The sequence below is a fragment of the Camelus dromedarius genome, unplaced genomic scaffold (assembly GCF_036321535.1).
Source record: "Camelus dromedarius isolate mCamDro1 unplaced genomic scaffold, mCamDro1.pat HAP1_SCAFFOLD_53, whole genome shotgun sequence".
Lineage (NCBI taxonomy): Eukaryota > Metazoa > Chordata > Mammalia > Artiodactyla > Camelidae > Camelus > Camelus dromedarius.
This window is the reverse complement of record NW_026989788.1, coordinates 93,623-116,831: the sequence shown is the minus strand read 5'-3', so window position 1 is coordinate 116,831 and position 23,209 is coordinate 93,623. Positions and strand designations below refer to the sequence as shown.

At 41.2% G+C, this 23,209-nt stretch overlaps 1 long non-coding RNA gene across 1 annotated transcript; it reads left to right on the top strand.

Annotated features, from left to right (window-relative positions):
• Window positions 1–13,029: 13,029 nt before the first annotated feature.
• On the top strand, window positions 13,030–23,003 carry LOC135320758 (uncharacterized). Its single transcript, XR_010380071.1, has 3 exons — window positions 13,030–13,296; window positions 15,781–16,005; window positions 22,673–23,003. It is a non-coding gene; the product is annotated as an uncharacterized LOC135320758 (long non-coding RNA).
• The last annotated feature ends 206 nt before the right edge of the window (window positions 23,004–23,209 follow it).

Below are 23,209 nucleotides of genomic sequence, written 5' to 3'. Positions count from 1 at the left end.
AGTGGAACATTATTCAGATGTAAGAGTGAATAAAAAAGAAAAAATAAATAAAGGGGAATATGAAAAATGCCACCTGCTCTGGGAAGTCCACCCTGACTGCTCAACCCGCCCTTTTCCCTTTGAAACCCAATCACATATGCTCCTCTCTACTCTTTTTGATAGTACTTACCAACTTCTAATAAACTTTAACACTTTCAAAAAAAAAAAAAAGAGAGATGCTGATACCACTTCAACATGGACGAGCCTTGATAACAGCACGTTAAGTGAAAGGAAGCAGACACAAACGGCCACATATTGTTGACTTCAGTGATCTGAAATGCTCAGAATAGGCACATGCAGAGGCAGAGAGCAGGTGATGGTTGCAAGGGGCTGGGTGGAGGGGGGTTGGGGAGTGACTGCTAGTGACAGGGGTGTTCTTCTGGGGTGATGAAGTGTTCTGGAAATAGAAGGTGTTGAGGGCTGCACAACCGTGAGTGTGCAGAAGACTGCTGAGCGCTGTCTCTGGGAGTGCCTGTGGTTGGGGGCGGATTTATTTTGTTCTCATCCGTGAAGAGTCATCTTTTGCTGAGGCCATTCTACTCCTGTGAGTGGTGAGGCTCAGAGACTTTGCAGAGTAATGTGTTATTTTCCCCCATGCTGAGTGTAAGCAAACATTTTTTAAGCCTGAGAAAGTGCTCCATCTGCAGAAATGTCTTTCAGTTTTGCATGGTGTAAAAATCTTGAGAGATTTTTAATCGTTGAGGACAGCCTGTGGGGGGAAACAGCCCGTGAAGCCTGGGTGACACTGGGAAGAGCCGCGCTTCCATCCCTGACAGGGGTGGGGATTTCACCCCCGTTCAGGCAGTGAAGGGCCCAGACCCGTGAGCGGAGTTGACAATCGTGAATATTTACGTGTATCCGCTGCTTCATCTTGGATATTAATTTCAAGCTGAGTCAGTTTGTGGCGGCAGCCTCATCCTACATCAGGAATCTATAGTATCTGCTCTTTGAGGTGAAGACCTGACAGACTTGATTATTTAACAGTCTCCCTTGAATTGATATCTCAGATTCCTTTGTCAATAGTAAAACAGCAGAAATATAGACGTCCTTTAATGCCGATGTGACCTGGAGCAGGTTTAGTCTCCGTGCCTCAGTGGCCTTATCTGCGGGTGGGGAAGATGATAACAGTGCTTCCCTCAGAGGGGCTGGTGAGGGGAGAGTGAGGAGCACAAAGGGAGGACTTACACGAGATGCTCATGAATGACAAAATTTAGTACTCTCAGCCTGGTGAGGCCTCAGGGGCAGAGATGGCCGAACAGAGCAGTCCTAGCCGGAGCTCGATCCGTGTTGGCAGCTGTTATGATCAGTATCACCACTGTGGGTTATCAGGCAGTTTTAAGACTTGGTAATAGGAATTCATGAATAATGTTAAAAGATTAGACAACTCAGATCCGGTTTACATAGTTCTCAAGATTTCCTATGAGAAATGGATATTTTTCCCCCATCTTTAATCTGAGTTGAGTCTCTAAAAAACTTTGTATTCCTCCATCTTTTTTATTTAATTCTCCATTTCTTGAAAAAAAAGTCTTTAAATGGAGTTACTGGTGTCTGAACTGAGGGTCTCATGCATGCTGAGCACATACTCTCTCAAGTGAGGTATAATCTCCCCCGTGATTTTTTTTAAACTTTTCTTTCTTAGTATTCAGAGGTTAGAGGCCTCTAATTCTTTTTCTGGAGACATGTCCATGAACCTGTAAATCTATAATTAGTGGACAAAATTTGGTTTATGAAAAAATTCTATAAAACATTCTGCAATCCATTCAAAAGGAAATGCTCATTGACATAAAATGTTTCTCCTTTATGGTGATTTCTAATTTTTTGTCTGCCTTAACTTATTAAAAGTAATCCTCATCATCATAATGACCAAGCTTGCTCTGAGTGGACACCTCCCTAAGGCTAAAATGCTTTCCTCATGTTTTACCTCATAGCAGGTGTTTAAGGGTAGGTATCAGTGTCTCCTTTTTTGCAGCTGAGGGATTGAGAGATGGGGCAGCTTGTCCAAAATCTCACACAGCTGGCGCTGGCAGACTCAGGGCTGGAACCCAGGCTGCACAGGATGCTTTCTCAATGGCTCCTCTGATCAGCCCCATGTAGAGTGGTTTCCCGAACTCCTGTGAGTCCATAAATGAACGATTTTAGCGGTCTCAGTTTGATGAAGCCTTCAAAGGAGACACACCAGTGAGAATGTGAGACAGAGTGGCATAAATTGAAATTGTACATTTTCACAAATGTTGCATTCTCAGGCAATGACTTAAAAAGGTTATATTTTTTTATTTTAGTGCTCTGTAAACACTAAAAACAAAACATTAAAAATGATTATAGTGCAAAATAGGAGTGGGCTTTGAAAGTCCAACCATTGCTAATGATGTTGCTTGTTTTTCTCTAGTGGTGCTTATTGACAGAAAAATTTACAAAGATTGAATTTGTTCTATGTAGTCTTAGTATGGAGGAAAGTTTTGTCAGTGAATACTGTAAGTAAAATCTTTACTCTTTTCTTTCCTGATGATGAATATGTAAGTTGTTTTCATGGCTTAAGTACATTTCCTCATTTGTGAAATTTGAGTGATGCCGTTTACCTTGTTTGACGGTGAGATGTAGACGCCTTGTATACGAAGCACCCAAGAGCTGCTTAGTAAAAATATGCTGTCACAAGGACAGATAGTTTAGAAGGATCAACTCTGAATACTAAAGAGGGTGGCTTGTTTCTGATGCATATTCAATATGCATATATATGAATATATGAATATGGCTTAAAGTAACAAGGATTCAGGGTTTTGTGTGTGTGTGCAGTATGAAGGTTTAATGAAATCTGTATCATTCTAGTGAGACAGAGACTAGTTAAATCACCTTAAGCAGACGGCCTTGAAGATTATTTACACAGAATGTGTGTTGTTACAACTCAGAATTCATGTTGCCGTGTAACCATCCACTCAGACATTTAAATTCGTAGAAATCTGACCAGAACTATTAAGTTTAGAAAAATCCACATTGATCATTTTAAGGGAATAAGCTTCTTTCTTTTGTGATTAAAGAAATTTTGATTTATTTTTCTGCATGCTTAATAGGTTTTAAAATATCAAAACATTGATTTGACATGTCACTTTTTTTAATAGAATAAAGCTCATGCTGTTTTAATGTGCAAATAAATGTTTTTGTATTTCAATACACTTGTATGATTTCCTGGCTCTTTGAGAAGTATTTTGCAAGATACTTAGATTACCTACTGTTGGAAAAATACAGACGTGACTTTTATGAATAGAGGTCTAGTACAGATCTGTTGGTTTTTGCTACAGTGCATGACATGAGGCCTAGGAGAGAGAGCTTTGCTGCTGATTGCCGGAAGGACAGATCCCAGATCTCAGTCTCCCCTCCTGTAAAATGAAGTGGCTGGACTGGATTCTTTCCTCTTCTAAGATGAGTTTCCATGAGCCTGTGTCTTTTGTTTATATTCAAGAGTATTAGCAATGTCAGATTAAGTACTGAATACCCCTCCCTTCCCCGAAGCAAACTGCAGTAAGTGCTACATAAGCTTTTAGTTATCTGATTCTTGTTTCTGATTCAACAGGCAATTTTTGTGTTGCATCTTTCCCGGCAACCTGGAAGGTCTTTTTAGCCATAGGAGGCGCTGTTGCACCTTCATACAGTCTTAATTTTCCTGTTTGTAAAAGAAGGCTTAACAAATATTTTTTTGCTTTGATTCCTTTGCTTAGTGCTTCAGAATAGCACAATGTCCATTATGTCTGTCTACCTGGAAAAATTATTCTGCTTATATCTTTGTTTTATTCTGTCATCTCGCTGTGAACATTTCAGACTTGCTGTGCAAACAATGGCAAAATCGGTCTTTTATTCCAGTGTTAGCAACCAGTGAGCCGGGATTTTATAAAGCAGCTAGAAGCGGCCTCTTGAGCACCTTAAAGCTGAAAAGTGTACTGAGTTCCCTGAGTATTGACCCAGCCGCTGTGTGTCATTTGGTGGGAGGTGATTTTGTACATAGGAGAAGGGGTGTAGTGATTTGACTTGGGTTTGCGTGCACGCACTGCCACTGAGCCACGTGAGCCTGAGTCAGTTTGTTCTGAGTTTCTCCCTCGTCTGTGAGATGGGGATGCTCGTATATGCTTTGCAGAATTGTGAGAATTAGAAATTATGTAAATTGTTTAGCACAGTGGGAATGTCAAAGGGCTCATAAAGTTTAGCTCCTGTTTTGTATGAAGCCATCATTTTAGAGTCTTTGGCAATTACTAAGAAACAGGAAAATAAGAAAAGCTGGTTTTATGATGAAAGATATTTGAGGAGGTTCCATAGTTCCTATACCCATAATTTAGCATCAGCAAAGTCAGGACCGTTACACAGTCGCCCTGAACCAATGTTAAGCCACAGAATTTTTTGGTACTTCATATATATTGGGGCTTAAGTGGACCCAATACTTATACACATGTTTTCTCCAGCAGCCAACTGAGAGATGACACAGAAGAACAGACAGGCGATAAATGTCTCCTTTATTACTGATGAAGCCACGTTCTCCATGAAATTCAGGGCTGTGGGAAAATGCGTGTCATGATACTGTGTCCCAGAATTAGAGACTCACGCAGTCCCAGGTAACTCTGGGCCACAGCGAGCCTTCCCTTAAGATGATCTGCCCCATCCTACCATGGAGCTGAGCATCCTGGGTGCTTCCCAAGGGTGGCCAACACTGGAGGGAAAGGAAAGGTTTCATATGCCCTGCTTGTCTCTCCGGACTCACACCTCAATCTGTTATTGTGAAGAGTGCTAGCCGTTGGCCAGGGGTCAGGAGTGTGAAGGGGGAAGCACTCTCCATGGACCAGAGGAGTGTGGAGGAGGCATCCCTTCTCTCAGTTTAAACAGGTGGTGGGATGCAAGAGAAGGGTGCTCCCCAAGAGTTTATAAGAGGGGAAATAAGGATTTCCTTTGGGACTCTGACTAGCCATGAAACACAGAAGATGATTAGTAGGGAGACTTGTAAATCACTTTCTTATTAAATTCACATTTGTTGAGCACCAAAAATGTGCTATATTCTTTTCTGAGCGTTTTACAGAAATGAATCCTTAAAACTTCACAACAAGTGAGTAAGGGAGATTTGATTGTTATCCCAGGTTTGCAATGTGGAAATTGAGGCACGGAGAGAGTAAGTAAGTTGGCCAAGGTCACAGAGCTAGTAAGTGGCAGAGCTGGTATTTAAACCCTGGCTGTCTGGTTTCCAGGCTCCCAGGGATGGGCTTTGGGTGTTTAGAGGTATCTGCATCCCTGGATCTCTGTACCTCTGTGCATCACTTAGCCCAGAAAGGACAGGGAAAGGAGAGTTACACAGGTGCTCACAGTCGTGTCTCAGCCACTGTCAAAGGACAGTGCACCGTGATTGGCGTTAAATGTCTTCTGGGCAGCAGATCTGTTCGTATAACAGAAATTTAGTCCATTGAGTTAATCTAGAAACCCTTCCTGCTCTGCTTCTGTCCATGGTTGCCATGTGACTGCCTGCCCGTGATTGGGCCGTTGAGGAGAATCTGTACTCATAGTTGAACTCTGATATTTCAGTCTGGTTCGTAGTTTCACATCTCCTGTTACATTAATAAATTCAATTTCTGGTTTCTTTGCATCAGTCTCTCATGAGTTTGGTTAATGTGACATCAGTCCATGGGAGCCCAGGGTTGCTGACGGTATATTTTCTGAGCATGTTGTGGCACTTCTACCCGTGCGGACCTGGGTGGAAGATTTCCGCCTTCCACACTGATTTCCCCGAACAGCAGGGTCCTCTCCCACCCCCGGATGTGAGGCTGGGAGCTCTCAGAGTAGGCCAGTCAGAGGCCAAGTCCACCAATCAGAAAATGATGAAGTCCTTGGAAGTGGGTTTAATAGAAAAAAAGGGCTTCCAGGTAGTCCGATGGGCTGTTCGAGTCCATTTGGTGAAAAGCTATCCACTGTTTCTGGTTGAGCTGCTTCTTTGCTGTTGAAAAGTCTGGATTACATGGAGGGATTTTAAAAAGCAGAAAGGTGTGATTTCATGTGGTACATCCACACCGGTGAGAAGTGATGGATGACCGCCTGTGTGAGGCATAGACAGAGTCTTACAAACTTCATAAAACAGCTTTAAAAGCTCTGCCATCTGAGTGCACTTCATATGGGGTCCAATTCATGACTGGGCATGCTGAGAGGGCAAATAATTGATAATGGCAGAAAGGACACGGAGGCATCAAAAAGGTCTCAGTCATGTTCCCTGTTTAAAGGATGTGGCACAATGTAATATATTTGAGCTGGTTCTTCACTGAACAGTTTCGAGTGTTTTCTGGGACTCCCCAGTGCACCAAGGTTCCGTACAGCTGGGTGTCCCCTCAGTGCAGCTCTGTCAGCGCTCATCCTGGGCTGACGTGGTGTCACAGGGAGCAGGACGGTCAGCGTCCCCGGCTCCTCCGAGCTCCGTTTCTTCATCCGCAATGCTGGGTTTCTCTTCGCTGTCTACTTAGTAGGGTTGCTGAGAATCACACGTGATGGTTGTCAGGGGCGATTTGTGGTTGTCCCCGTGATAGTCATATAGTGAATATTTGATAGAAACTCTTGTTTTTTATTAAAATTATGGCTCCTAGATTGCAGTGGTTTTTAGTCTGCATTTACTCTTTTTATAACTTTATTCTTATTTTTAAATATGCACTTATTTTTATTTTTTTTTATGAAGGTACTGGGGACTGAAGCCAGCACATTGTGCATGCTAAGCAGGTGTTCTACAACTGAGTAATACAGACCCTCCTTGTCTGAACTTAAAAATAAATATTTCAATACACAAAATAGCTCTTAAACACCATCATGGGACCAATTTTCTGTATAGACAATTGAATACATATGCTATTTCAATAAGAATAAATGTTGTTGGGACATACTTTCTGAATCTGTTTACGTGTTTAAAAACGATCATAGGTAGTGATAAACACGAGTCTTGGATCCACTACTTAGGGTCTGTTTTGCCATCATGGGAAATTATATTCTACAGAGAAGGCTAATTGGGTCTCGTTGATATTTGGATGATTTAGCAGATGATGAAGGCTTTCAAAAGCTGACAGTTTTGTATTTTAAACTAACTACAAAGTTATCTTCTATAAATTGGAAGTCCTCAGCTTGTGAATTGCCCAGTAATTCAGTGTGTACATGTCTGTGTCTCTGTGAATGTGTGTGTGTGTGTGTGTGTGTGTGTGTGTGTGTGATTTCAGGAAGGTAGAAATAAGTTCCATATAGCCTTCTGATACCTTTCTCTTCCAGTTCAAGTTGTAGGCATATATTTATACCAATAAATTGATACTCTTTTGTCATTTGGCATATTGGTGGGAATAAAAGGTTCTCATACTTGTTTCAGAAGTGTTGGGGAGAATGAGCTTAGAAAATAGGAGGAGATAGAGGCAGGAAGGTTCTTTACTCTTTGTGCAGGATGAGAAACAGTAGTTTTTCTTTTTTCTACTAAAACAAACTGGCACTGAATTGTAATATACTATTACTCAGAATTGCCTTTCTGATCAGATACGAGTGCCTCAGATTTTTCAAGGCAACATGAATGATGAAATGTGTTTTAGCAGTTACCTTTAAATGTAGTTTTATTTTTTAAGTAAAAGGCTATAGCCTGTTCTTTCTTCCAGCATTACAAGAAGTTCCCATTGATCCAGGTACATGATAATTGTGCTTAGTTTCTTCGGGTTATTGTTTTTTTTTTTTTTTTTTAAGTGCTTGTTTCATTGTGGTGTGAATGAATGTTTAAAATTTCTGGATTTTGATGTTTAGAACATGCTGATTTATCAGAACTGTTAAAAACCTGATTGTTGTTTGGTCCTCGTTTGGTGGGGCAACCTATTGATTTCTGTTGTCTGTTAAAGAGGGAAATTCTTCCTCTAGCCTGTAGATCATTAAGTGAATGGTTTGCAGTGTGCCTTTAAAATTCTTTGAATGCATTGAGCATGTTTGTCCAGTGAATTTTGAATTGACTCATAGTAATGACTTTGTTTGATTCTGTGGCTTTTGCTCCTCTCCACATGAATTTGAATTCTCTGTTGCATTTTGTATACGTGTTCTTAACAGGGGAAGAAATTTTGCATTTTTTACATAGGTGGGTTTTCCTATCCCCTCTGAAAGCCTTCTGTAATTGATACAGCGAAAATCTGTTATTGCAGTGCTTAATTATTTCATAAACTATTTTTTGGCTTAATCAGAAACAATGACAAAGAATGATAATAAAAAACATGAAAACCTTCCTTCCTTTGAAGAATAGAAATGAGGTGGTCAGGCTCACGCGTGCTTTGTACCTGACACCCTTACTTTCATGTCATTGTGTATCATGATTCGGAGATGGAGTTGCTTCAGGTTTGTAGATTTTTGTTTTAACATTTGTGTTGAATTCATTCTCTAGGCTGATGTTCCCTGTTGCGTTTGTGGAAAGTGTAGGTGAAGGGAAACAGATGCTACGTTTTGTATTCAGGAGGCCTGAGTTGCTGAAGAGAATAGAGTAGAGGGTGGGCTGAGGAACAGAGTGACACTCCCTCACCTCCAGGCTGAAATTGATGAACAATGAAATCAATTAGGTGTATCGGTATTTATTTGACCAATAGAAGTCAGAGGGCCCAGACTGTCTAGTTATGCGCAATGGAAAGTACTGAATTCACCTGCAGAATTAGGTGCTTTACCAAGTAGAAGCAGCTTAGAGCAATCAGAAAAATCAGTTCTATGATGAGATATAAAAAGAATATAATATCTATTATTTCTGAAACTTTTCTATGTTAAGTTGTGTAGAGCTAAAATTAAGTTCCAAGCACCAGGAGTTAAGAGTCTGGGTGGTTCTGTGGGATCGTTATTCAGGGATGTGTCTAGACCCTGCTGGAATGGCCGAAGCTGGCAGGAAAAGACCCAGAGCCAGGATTTGTCATCCTAGGGTGTCCTCCATAATGGTTCCATGTGATAGCCCATGATTGGGTTAACAAATTTAACAGACACCAGACGCATGTCAACCTTAAGAAGAAAAAGTGTGCTTAGTAACTGCTTTCAAGCAAGCACCTGTGCATCCTCACTCCTGTCTCCTTGCCATAAAAAGCAGAGACAATGTCTTGCTTGCATATTTGAGGTTTTAGATAGCACTCTGTTCATTGCACAGCAATGACCCAGGCCCTCAGCTATAAATGCTGGGCGTGCGTGCTGTTAGATAGTCTATTATCCCCAAAACACGGACCTGGCTGGACAGGTGGTCTGCTTTGTAATGAATATCTAAAGAATTTATCTTGTTCCCCTCTCCCCATGACTCCCCTAAAGGTAAACTAAGCCTTTTTACTCATTGTGGATTCTACAAGCTCTGTCTCATCCTGTCTTTCCCCAAGTTCCTGTTTACTATCACACAACTGTTAAAGACTATTTTCTTTGATTATACACAATAAATATGGGAGCATTTGAGAGGCTCTTGGAGTTGGCTCCCTACTCCCTCTCGCTTTCTTTCCTTTTTCCACAGTCTTGAGTCATTCATTCCATGTCGGTAAGACTTCTGCCAGCCAGAACCCACAGTTCCAGGTGAGAAGGATGCAGACTTTATCTCTCCTACCCGAGGGAGAGAGAGAAGAGAATTGAGATCTGCTCCCCCGTGGTCCCTTCCTGCCCCAGGGCCACTCCAGATCACCTGCAGCCTTCTGGCCTCTGCTCTCAGGGCCTCTGTCCCAGGACTGACTGCAGCCTTTTCTTCCCTTGTCAATATTTCCTGTGCCTTTCAGGAGTTGGTCTCTTCTCTGCAATTCCACCCTGGCAGATGTGATGGTGGTCAGCGTGCTGGTGGGCAGTCATTTGGGGACTCCCAAGAGCCATTCTGATTTTCCTGAGTCTCTCATTCGGGGTTACAAAACTGTCGAGAACCGGAGGAAGCCCATTCACGTGAGGTCAACACAGTATTACATCACTTTCATTTTATTTTTGAATTTTCGGTGGAGAAATTATTTGTAACAAACTGTTCCAGATTTTCGGCCGCCTGCTTTCCTCACCACTATTTCCTTGTTGGCTCTGGTGCTTGTTTAAAGAACCAGGTTTCTTCTCTGGTCATTTCTAGCAGCTGGGCTTGCCGAATCCTTGATCTGCATTTGAAGCAGAATGCTTCTTCGTGATGTCAAACTGATTTTCCTTGTCATGTCTTAATATTTTGTGTACACTCAGCAACTGTTTCAAGTGAAATGCTCTTGTCCAATTTCGGTTAACTCACATTTGCTGAACTCCTGCTTTCATGCTGAGGGCAGTTTCTTCTTCCTGTAATAAAATTTAGCAATTTGCATTTACTATGGGAAGGTACTGGCCCGAGGTGCTTTCGTTCTTAACAGTTTTAATAACAATTCACCCATTAAAATGTACAGTGGTTTTTACTCTATGCCCAGAATTGTGCATCCCATTCAATCTTAGAACATTTTCATCCCCCCAACAGGAAGCTCCTTACGCATAAGCAGACATCCCCATCTTCCCCATCCTCCCACAGCCCCAGGGAGCCACTTTTCTCTCTCTGTGGGTTTGCCTCTGCTGGAAATTTCATGTAAATCGAGTTACTTCATGTAAGTGGAAGCATCTATTGTGACTGACTTCTTTCACACTGAGTAACGTTTTCAATGTTTGTCCACTTTGTGGCCTGGGTCAGTACTCTATGCTTTGCTATTGCTGAATAATATTCCTCTGTATGGCTGGGCCCCTCTGTTTACCCATTCATCACGTGATAGACATTTGTGTTGTTTCTGCTGTTTGGCTGTGATGAGTAATGGCACCGTGAATATTCCTGTAGGAGTTTTTATGTGAACATTTGTTTTCAGTTCTCTTACGTGTGTGCCCAGGAAGCAAAATTGCCTGGTTATTCAGAAACCAAATGTTCAACTCTCTAAGGACCTGCCAGGCGTTTTTCCAAAGTGGCCAGGCTGTGTTAAATCCTCACCAGCAACGGCTGCGACCCCTGCATCTTCTGTGTCCTCATTAGTGCTTGTTACTCTTTTTTTGATTATAACCTACTGTAGTGAGTGTGAAGCGGTTTCTCCTAGTGGTTTGGCTTGATTTCCCTTACAGCTAATGATATTGAACATCGTTTCGTTGTGCTTATTGGTCATTTGTATATTTTCCTTGAAAAATATTTTTCAGATCCTCTATTCATTTTTTAATTGAGTTGCCTTTTTATTGTTGAGTTGTAGGAGGTTCTTTTTGTTTTGGTTTTTGTTTTTTATTTTGGTAGATACAAATTCCTTATCAGATAAATGATTTGAAAAAATTTTCTGCTGTGTGTTGTTTTTTCACTTTCTGGATGGTGTCCTTTGAAGCAAAGTTTTAAAATTTGATGAACTCCAATTTATCTCTGTTTTCTTTTTCCTTGTGCTTTTGGGGTAATATATAATATCTGAGGTATTTTATTTAAACTTTTATATATAAAATAACTTAATTATTAGGACCGTTCTAGGAGACGGGTGCTTTTGTTGTCCCCAGTCTATGGATAGGAGACTGGGATGCAGAAAATTTCACTGACTTATCAGTGTCAAAGCTACCCAGTGCTGTGGGAGTTCAGACCCTCATGTTTGTCCCCAGCATCTGTGCTCTTCACCACCATGCTCCACTCCTTCCTGGAATCGTTAATGAAAAAGTCTTTACTTTTTTGATTTCTTGTTAGTTTTTGTTTTTCTCATTGGGCCCTCATCTCCTCATTTTCCTTAAAGAGATCAGTGTAGGTTTATTTTAGGTCTCATGTAGGCAGAAGCATTGCTATCAGTTAACTTCTTTATTACTCACTCCCCTGTGATGGCTGTTGCTAATTGACCTAATGAAGTCTTGCTTTAGTCTCTCCTTCTCATGACACTAACAACAGAGTCATGACTTACAGAATGCTTAAAGAAGAAAGTACTTGATTGATTTTATTTTGCTACCCAATGAAACCAATCAAATAAAAACCCCAGAGTTGACACAGACGGTAAGCCCTCCAGAATAGGGTCACTGTCTTCTTTGTGTTTCATTTGTTTGGTCACAGTGTCTGGATAGTGCCTTGCTGTCCAGCAGTTTTGTTAGGATACAGTGCTCGTGAATCATTGTAAGGACAGAATTTTGACAACAGACTGTGCTGTTCATTCCACGAGGGAAAAGTTAATATAGAAATACTGCTCAGATCTATTTTAAAATTAAGCTTGGAATTTTGAGAAGAGTTCAAGAAACCATACAAAGATCTTTTTCACTAATTTTAGATCTATCTTAGACACATTATGGTTACATAGCAGAGTACCTTATCAAGTAGATTTGACAAGAGGTGTGTATTATTGATTATTTGTTTTAGTTGAAATATTCTACCTGGGATAAAATATTCAGTGCCCATAAATGAACAAATATGTTTGTATTTCTATGCAACATGGGAGCAGACTTCATATGTTTCTATATAATATATATGACTGTGTGTTTTAATCTGTCTTTCAGTGTTTTTATAGTTTTTCAGCAATGTTGTAACTTTAGAATTCTTGTAAGAAAATCACCCCAGATTCTAGTGCTGTTTGTACTGTGTATCCTGTCTTACGCTTGGGATTCCACTGTCCACACAGGGAGGAATTTCCTCTTCTATTGAGTTAGTATCAGAGTTAAAGGAACTGTGATTTCTAGGCCTTTGCTCTCCATGTGTTTGCAGTTGGCTGTCAATCGCGATTTTCCCTTTCTTGAGTTTTCATTGTTCAATTAGAATTTTTGAAAATAACTATTAATATGTTGCATCGGTCTCCCTAGAAACTTGATGTGTTTGTGCTTTTCAGTTTTCAATTTATGAAAAATGTAAATACACACTTGTTTTTAAGTAGTCCTTTTTCACTAGATATTTGGTTACCTCTTTATAGTTAAAATATTTTTTTCCCAATGAATGAATCGGTGTGCATGTTTTAAAGATACCTTACTTTTTATTTTTCTTATTGTATCAGTTATATTCATTGTAGAGAATTTAGAAAATACGGATAAACACAGTAATAACTTCACAATGGCCTCTAATCTCACCTAGACATACAGTTGTAAGGTTTGAAATTCAGAATTACAAGTCCTCTCACATTGTTCTTCTTTTTCAAGTACGTTTTGGTTACTGAGACCCTCGAATTCCCATATGAATTGTAGCAGCAGCTAGTCAGTTTCTGCAGAGGAGCCCGCAGGGATTGTGATCGAGACCACGTTGAATATACGGATCGTTCTGGGGAGCACTGCCATTCCAAGAGCACTGTCTTCTGATCCAGCAATGTGCGTGGTTTGTCTGTCCAGGTATTTAGGTTTTGTTTAATTTTTTTTTTAACAATCCTTTGAGTTTACAGAGTTATTTTACTTTTTTTTTTTTTTTTGCCTTTATACTGAAGACAAGTGTGCCAGGTACCGGGATCAGAAGTGTATTTGAGCCCCGCCACTTCCTGCCACCATGGTCGCTGCACTCTTTGTTCACCCGCTCTACAATCTTGCACAGAATAGGACCTCAGTAACTCTCTCTCTCGAATGATTATATGCTTGTTGGATGATGCTTGAGAGTCCGTGTGATGATTTATTTCCCCAGCTTTTCCCCACTTCTTTACTATGCCCTTTCTCTTCCTTTCCTCCAGCCTGGGTTTCAGTTTACCTGTGGCATTGATTTTTCTTGTCTGTAGACACTTCCTTTCACTGGTTCACGATAATTTTACATGTGGGCTGTGGAAGCATGCTAGATGTCAAGAAAGAGCCAATCCATTGCATGCTAGTATTTTTAGAGTGCATTATTGTTTTATCGATTGAAATTAAATCAGGGTGACCCCCTGAGCCCTCCCGTGAGCTGTTTTTGCCTTCCTACACGTGATAATGCTCTGGTTGCTGAATATGCCCTTTCCCCAGACTTGGTTTTGGAGTTAAGTCACCATCAGTGGAGCCCTCTCTTTAAAAGATGAAGAAAACATTTGCTCCTTCTCCCTGGTTGGGGACTTGGATGAGATGAGGTAACAGATAAAGAATGGAGCCCCACCTCATTCTAACACCCGCTCGTTCCGTTCCTTTCTCCACGGAAAAAGAGTACAATTCAACACTATAAAGATTGATTGTGAGCAAATGAGATAGACAGGACAACCGATCATTTATTAAATATACTTTCATGCCAGAAACAAATGTATTATACACACAAAAAGCACACAAAGCACGGTAGTACCGTGATTACAAACGTGGGTCCGAGTTCGAGTCCTGCTCTGGAGTGACCAGTCCTGTGAGATGGAGAACTGGTAGGTCGGCTTAGCCTCTCCCGGGCATGTTTTCTGTCCCGCAGTGATGGGGCTCTCTAGGCGTCCCTCCCCCGTAGAGGTGCTGTAGGGTGCAAATGATGCACGTGGGCAGCCCGAGCACAGCTGCTCGTTCCTCGTAAGTGCAGGAGAGCATAGCTTTTGTGGTGAAGGCTTTTAACAGCCCCGTGTAGACTCTCAGTGCTCCGAATGGATGCCTTGTGGTTTGGAGATGGGATTCTCAGTTCTGTAAATACCCAAAGATTGTGTAATTGGGCCCTGCTGATTTGAATCTATTCTTTAGAAAGTACATATTGTAGATATATTTTTCAAGCATGCATGCTTTTTTCTTTTATTATTTATAGTTCTACCCTCTCTCTCGGTGGGACTTTTCATGGAATCCAGGAAACAGCCCTAAGCCACCTGCCTCTTCACACGTCTCCGTGGCGGTTTTCTTCCCTGACTAGAAGAGGGTTCTGCATAGGGAATTTTCTTTGTTCCCTTTTTCTTGGAGTCTCTCTGTCTGTCTGCCCACCTCTCACCTGTCCAACTGTCCATTTCTCTACCCACTCATTCTTCTGACTTGTTCCAAAAAGCATTTCAGGCAGCTTACAGAAGAACAGATACCAAATAAACAGGTGAGAAAATGGGGCCAAGTTCAGACAGTGAGGCTAGGAGGTGAGCCTGTGTGAGGGTGGCAGGCATGAGAGACACGCGTCTGCCCTGTGACTTATAAGATCGACAGCAAGAGTGTGCCTGGGGCTCCCAGCAGACACAGGGAAACAGGGTTTGTGGGAGATGCTCACTGGCTGTGAAATAAATAAGTGGCTGAGTAGAAGCCCAGCCTTTCCAGCTACTAAGGCTTAGGAGAATATTTTGAGTGTCTTCAACATCAGAGTATTTCATCTTTTCTTTTGTCAGAGTTCTACATATAGTTGGTTACATTCTGTGCCTGGAAATTTCTACAAAATTTCTTCCCACGTGAGTCCCATGACTCAGGAATGGGGTGGTTCTGCTCATTGACTGTGGTTGGCCAGAAACCAAAAATGACAGCTTCAAAGGAGCCTGGGATTTGTCAGTTATGTTTTGTCAGTACTGTAGAGTTCAAAAAATGCTTTCACAGTATCTCTCCATCTGAGGCGGCAGTGTGCTCTCTTACAAGCATCAGGAGCTCAGGGCCACGGGATGGTGGGGGCTGACTGCATTGCCGTCAAGACAGCTGAGCTAGTCACTGCAGGTGTGGTTCTTTTACGTAAGGCCTTTCATGTTCTTTACTTGAATGTTTCAACAGGGAGTTAATTAACTGAGTCAATTAACATTTAATAAATATGATGCTTTGTTGAAAAGACAGTTACAGACAGAATATAAGCTCTGAAGCCTTTAAAAACGGTTTCATTACTGAAATTTCAGTAGGGGAGATACACAGTTTATCTTATTTATGCCTCTCTTTTAAAGTAACAAAGAAACAAGACAGAAAAGGCAGAGGATGTTTTCTGTTATTCCTTTCTGCTTGCAGGTGCCCTCACCTCCAGTAGCATCCATCCAGACACCGGAACTGACACTGGCCGTGCTCAGAACTGCCTCAGCCCTGAAGACACAACTGACAAATAGAAGGGGGCCACGCCCTGTTAGAGCAGGTGCTCTCACTTTGTGGATCCTTATGTAACTGAGCGGTGTCAATCAGGATTGCCCGTTTTACATTGTGTGGCGCTGCTGCGGTGTCTCCTAGTTACTTGTTTCTGTAAGTATTCATGTATTATTCCCCACTGCGTGGTACTACACGTCTAAAAATGCTTTTTTCAGATGAAAAAAAATGTTCATTTAATATAATATGTTTGAAAAAAGGGACAAAAGAGTCTATCCTGGTCCCGCTACTCAGAGATAATAATTAACAATTTAACATTTATTTTCTGTTTTTTCGTCAGTGTGTATCATCTCTGTCATAAAAACCAGTGAGCACTCTGTCCCTTTTTACTGTTCGGAGACCTCCATTTTCCATTTGGCTTATTACATGTTTTTCTACAATATTCTATCTCCCCTGGCATGATTTTTAAAGACCAGTGTAGCATTCTGTCTTATGGAGGCATCGTCCATTTTACTTCGGACTTAAATAAACTTTTAAATTCCAAGTATACTTAACTGAAATACTGAAAAGAGAACTGTGGTGGTACAGGAAGGCCCCTAACTCCCTTCCCATTATTTCCTGAGAGTAAAAGCTGTTGAAAATTTGGTATATATATTTCATGACCTTTAGGCCTATGAGATACATATATATAAACATATGAGAAATCAATGTATAGGTGTGTGTATATATGCTTTATTTAAAAATGAGACCATACTATATGTTTTTCTGCAGCTCGCTTTATTCACTCAGGGGTATATCATGGACGTCCTCCCACTCCAGACTCACCCGGCCCTTTCAGATAGATTGGAGGGGTCTCCTGATGTGCGGGTGTCGTCTCTTGTCCACGGACACATTTGGTGGGAGATTGCTGTGGACAAGGCCCTGGACCTCGGTGAAACGCCGGCTCCCTCAGGGCCCGCAGCTCGCCTTGATTTACCGCATCATTGTCTTGATGGTGGACAGTTAAGTTTTCTCCATTTTCCACTGTCAGAAAGAATGTTTGAGTTGCATCCTTCTTGTACAGACATTCCTGTGATCTTGTATGTGTATTCCTTTAGTTAAGGCTTCTGGAAATTTAGTCCCTGGATGTGACATTTATATTCATCACAGACTCCTTTCAAGTGACTAGAAATTCCTTCTCCATTGGGGAATGAAAAAATGCACAATTACATATGTAACCAATTCTCTATCGCTGGATATGATTTCACTTCAGTGTTTCTTCCCACCTTTGTAAACAGTGCTGTGTAAATGCCCTGATGGGTACATCTTTTTGGACTGATTTTTTTTTCCTAAAGGAAACGATTCCTAGAAGTGGAGTTGAGTCAGTGTGTATGTACGTTTTTCAGAGCTTACAAATCCATTGATATGTCATCCTCTGAAAAAGTCGCTCATGATTTGTTCTCCCACAGATGGACACTAGCTAGAATATCTTAAAAATATTTGCCAATATGATAAGCAAAAGTGCTTTTTCATTGTTTTTGTTTGCATTTGATGACCAGTGAAGTTTTGAGCATTTTTCACTCATTAGCCATTTGACTTTTTTAAAATGAATGATTCCTTTTGTCCCTTGCCCACATTTAAGTGAGGGAGCTTCTTTTTGCTTTGTGACAGCTTTTTGTATGTTATGAAAATTAACTTCGTGAATTCATCAACATGTATCACAGAGCTTTTTCTTGTCATTTCTTTCCTTTCATTTTGTTCAGGAAGTTTTCTGAATTTTGTTGTGGCTCAAACTATTCTTAGGATAGTAAATGTCTTCCTTATGGGTTTTATCTTTGACATTATTCTTAGAAATACTCTCTTATAATGGAATAAATCTCTTCTGTAGGTTTTTATAATCTCTAAGATGGAGATTATAATAGTACATGTTATAGTGAGGAGAAGTTGAGTTAATAAGAGCAAAGAGTTGTATTTGCTGTTACTAGTACTTTTTAATATTTACATCACTATCTGCAATTTATCTTGTGGTCATTATGACAGGAATGGAATTTATTCTTTCCAGGTGATTCTCTGTCCCAGGACAATTATCGAATTCATAATTTTCTCTTTGATTTGAAATCCCACCTGTACAAAATACTTACATACACTAGAGTCTCTTTTTGAGCTCATGGTTCCCTTCTGTCAATCTCCTTTCCTTACTCCAGCACCATATCTTACATATTGTAAAAATTTATTTAATAACTGGCAGTCTGTTTTTTTTGATTCTTTTCTTCCATCCCAAATTTTCTTGTCAAGTATTATGACTTTATTATTCCTGAAGAATTCCAAAATATTTTGTTCAAGTTAAAAAAAAATCAGATTGGAATTTTCATGGGATTTTTTAGTAAGTTTTGAATTATTCTTAGGAGAACTTACATCTTTACAAAACTGCTTTTCTCCATGCAATATGTTTATGTCTTTACATTCAAACCTCTTACTTTAACCCTCAGTACAGTCCTGAAGTTTCTCCATTTAGAATATGGGCATTATTTTTGAATTTATTCCAGATTATTGTTTATCTTTTTGTTAATTTTGTAAGTGAGAATTTTTTGCTATTATATTTTTAAATGCTTCAAACTGACATTTAGAAAGGAAGATTCGGTTTGTCAATACTCACTTTGTAACTTGTCATTTAAAATTGTAAGTATTAAGTACTTGTTCCAGAATCCTTTCTTTTCTGTTTTTAAAAATTTGTTTCCAAGATTCTCAAAATGTTCATAGCTAAGTAGTATAGGTGGGGACACAGATGGAGAGAGGTAGTGTGGCTCACGTACAAACTGTGAGCACTTTCATGGCTGCCTTTAGGCTGGAGAAGCTGCAGAAGAGCCCAGGTTAGACCAAGGGTGGCTTTGTCTGCACTTGAAAGCCAGCTTTCCTGCCTGTATGGTGAAGCCTGGTGGGCGTGGCAGGTAGATGATCAAGGTCTGATCAAGGTCATTGGCTGCACAGAGCACTGTGTCTGTGAGAACTGGAGACCATTTCCATGGGAAATGCTTGGCGCCAGGAACACTGCAGGGGAGCTGGGGAGCCTGTGTGTTAAGGATTTTCCAGCCCTGGGAGTGGGAAGATGAGACTCTGCATTCAGATCTGAGTTTGAATTCATCCTCTCTTGTTTACTGGTCCTCTGGCTTTTGTCAAGTTATCTACCCGCTTTGAACTCCTGTTTTCTTGTCTCTCAAAACAGGAGAATTACAGCCTGCTGCTAGAGTGTTTGCTCAGGGTAAATGATTTGTGTCTATAAGATGCCACGTACAGTCACAATCTCAGTGAGAAATGGGCTGTCGCCTGTTCTTCTGCAACTCAGTGCTCGATAAGTCATCGGGGGAAATCCAGTCCCTAATTTGTATGTGATGCAATGAGGAACAAAATTAACGTCTTGCCTTTCCCTAGCAGTATTCTTACTTCTTTGCTTCATTTACCTCTTTCCTCCTTTACTCTCCCCTTTCACCTCCTCCACCAAAAGAGACTGAGTCTGTCTCAGAACACTTCATTCAAATTACTTTAAATGTTGGCTCATCCCCATGAAATTACAGTGAAATTAAAAATAATCTGTACACGTCCCAGACATGATTATATTTGATTTACACACACACACACACACACACACACACACACACACACACAATATCAGGCTACCTCCCATTTGCTGAGGGAGAAGGACCACTTTTTCTGAGTTTTCATTCACTGAGCGTGAGAGCAAAGTCTCTTAAGCAGAAATTCGCCTGGCTTCTTGCATGGTTTTTTAAATTGGATTTCTGCTTTGTGTCCACAGAAATAGTCTCCTATTAGAAGAGGGGAAGTGGGGACAGATATTCTGCTGAGATATTGGTGTCATCATATTTGAGTTGGAAAGGACTTACGACAGCATAGAGTCGTACCTTTTTATGGGTGAGAATCCATGATAGTGTAACTTGGACAAGAACCCGGGTCTTCTGTCTTCATGTCCACGCGGATGAAGAGGCAACTGGGTGGGGGATGGCAGGGATCCTTGCTTGAGTTCCGGGGTCTTGCTAGTTTCCAGTGTTCAGCTGCCTTTAGTTTATGTCCATGTGGCCTCTCATGGGAAGGTCACTCTATCCTGATAGATTGAGTTTCTTATCAGCAAAACGGTCTGGACCCACTCATGGTTCCCAGAGATTTTCTGCTGACCTGCTGACACTTTATATACATGAGACCTAAGAAACTGCTGGATATAAAATCCTTAGTTATCATTTGCCCTCAAGTTCCACAGGAATGGGGTGCTGTCTCAGGCTGTCTAAGGCCAGCTCTGAACAAAGATAGGGTGATAGGCTGTGCAGCTGGACACTCCCCAGTCGAATGGGATTTCCACCTTAGTTTTTAGAATCAGGCAGATTAGTTCAAATCTTACCTTTACCAGTTATTAGCTTTGTGACCTTGAGGAAGAAACTTTACTTTTTTGGGGACAAATTTTCTTTATCTGTAAATAAGTTCAGTATTTATTTTAGGGTTTTTGTTTTAGAATTGAATGAGCTAATTCCCTCATTTATTCCTAAAATACTGATCACATGGTTCTATGCTGGTGACTTAGTGGTTGATTACTAAGGGACTCAGTAGTGAGAATGTGGGTGAGGCTCCCTGGATAATAGAGCTTATATTCCATGATATGCTTGTAAAGGACTGGATTGCAGTGGATTTTTAGTAAATGTCCATTCCTTTCCTAATCCCCATTGATTGTGTATATATCTTTATACTAATATATGAACAATTTTTTATTGCAATTTAAGTCTTTTTGTAGTATTTAAAGTATGTAGCTATAACAAAAGTACGTGAAATAAAATGATTTGAATTTTATTTTCTTTTCAATAAGCAAAACAAAATAAAATAGAAAAGAAAAGAAAAAGTTTTGATGGAGTAGAAATAATTTTATTTCCGTGGAATCGACTCCCTATGTTAGGTTTTTCAGTTGTGTTCTTAAACAGCATATAAAATTGACAGGTTTTGACTTCAGTGTTGATAGTTGGGTGAGTATAGTTTCTTTTTGTGGTTGTCTTTGATGAATTATTTGCACTAGATCATAAATAATGTGCATGTTACATATTGGAAACGAGGAAACAGTGGAGACATACTACCTCCAATGCAGTCATTTTGTTACCGAGTCCAAACTCATTCTGCTCACCAAATGACAGGCCAATAAACTGGGAGATGAGGTGTTGGAGCAAGGAATAGTGACTTTATTTGCAAAGCTAGCAGACCCAGAAGATGGCAGACTGGTGTCCTGGAGAACCATCTTCCCCAAGTCAGAATTGAGTCTCCTTTTATACTAAAAAGGGGCGGGGCTGCAGTTGGTTGTTGGAAACTTCTTGTTGTATGAATTGCTTGTCCTTTGAATCCGCTGTTCTTGCAGCTGTCCATGTGGATCAAATCATGTTGCCCCTGTAAAACCTCCAAAAATAAAACAAAGTTATTCTCTATTTTGCAACTTGCCATCTCTACGTAAGTGCAGATTAGTTAGCATCCTTCAAGATCACGGCCAGGAGAAGAGGCTGTCCTGGATATTTCAGTCTAAAGGCAACTTTCTTTTACAAATGGTGCAGAGATAGCAAGTCTGAGCCTAGAAAACAGGGCACAGGGTTAAAGCCAAAGGAACAGACCTAACATGGGGTCAAAATTGTTCTTTTCTATTACAATTCCCTTTTCCGCTTCATAGATAATTTTAGTAAGAAACATGAGCAATTTTGTATTTTTGCTTCTTAATAACCGATAAGTGGGCCAACTATATTTTTGTGAGCAGGGATGCTGTGCGGGCATAGGGGACACAGCAAACTCTTGTTGGGGGTGGCCGACCCTGGAACATGTCTGATGCCCCGTGAGTGTTGGTGAGGGTCCCCCTAGCCAGCGGCTCTCTTCAGGAGCCAGCATATGGGCATTGATATCTGGAGACCTCATTTTCGGCTACAGGAAATTTTTTAGATACTGCGATTGAAAAATCACTCCAGCTGGGGATAATTAGGGAAAAAAGGAAAAGGAAAAGGGTTTGGAGTAGAGTAGAAGAGAAGGACATCAGATCACGGAGCCTGAGTGCTTGGCAGCGGGGCTTCGGGGGAGAGGGGAGCAGACGTGTTGAGGGGCCTGGCCCCGGAACCAGCTCCTGCACCTGTCCCCGTGCCCAAGCCACATAGCTTTTAATTGGGCCACCTCTCTGGGCTGGATGTCACCCTGGGCAGAACCTTGAGAATCGAAGGTAAGGGGTGGGCAGCACTCACCTAGGGGGTCACTGTGGATTTCGGTCAAGTCCACAGTGCCTTTTCTGGTCATGTGTCTTCACTTGTCCTTTATCTCAGGATCTGAGGAGGAGGAGAAAGGAACTCAGGTGGAGATCCAGGAAGATATCCGACTGTGTTAAGAGAGGACAGACACAGTGACACGGGGAGCGAGGACACTTGCAGCAAAGTAAAATGACTTCACAAATATTGCTTCAGAGTTGCAGGTGTGAGAGAGCCTAAGCCTGTCTCAGAGTGCAGGGGACAAGTGGAAAGGAATGGCAAAATTTCCACTGAAAATTGAAATTTTGTTAAATAGCTTGCTACTGTTGCTTGTATCACTTGAATGAATGCAGGCATATTTCTGTGGGCATTTATAGGCTCACTCAACCTCACCAGCACCTCTTGCCCCCATCGGGGATGGGATTTCTCAAGCACAGTGCCCCTCCTGCTTGGGTGGGTCACGCTGCGTGTCCTCGCCTGGGGCCGGGCTGCTGCAGGGCACAGAGTCCCCGAGGCACGGCCTGGGAGACACGACAGGAATATCTCTGCTCTCGACTGAGGGCCTCCTTTTCCCCCTGCAGTGTGAGAATGCCGGTGACTGAGTTAGAAGCATGCTCCCAAGCTGTCCGTGTCCTTGCCATTCAGAAGCGGACCCTGGAAGCTTCCAAATTTCTCCAGAATGCGTTCTACATTCACCTTCGGCAGGTGAGTGTATGTCTTTACACAAGTGGAGGAATTACTGCCGTTTTCCTGGAACTTACTCACCACTAGTCCATCTGATTTTTCTGTGCTAGGATTCAGTATGGCCTGCTAAAATATCTGGAGTCAGATCTTGAAACACTGATGAAGAGGATCATTTATTTTATTTCTATATATGATAGCCTTTTACTTTCAAAATTCAGAATTTTTGGTTCTTTCAAGAATTTTTGGGGGATGGCAAAACAACTTTGCTCTTACAATCTTTGAGACCTGTTGCTTTTTGCCTCTCACCTGTCTTCTGTCACTTGCGAGGCGATTCCATTTGTGACCCTGTCTGGGTTGTTCATGTTATAAAACATATAGTCTGTTAAAGTACAGTCCCTTTTACTCCGAAGACATTCCACAAATACTACTAAAAC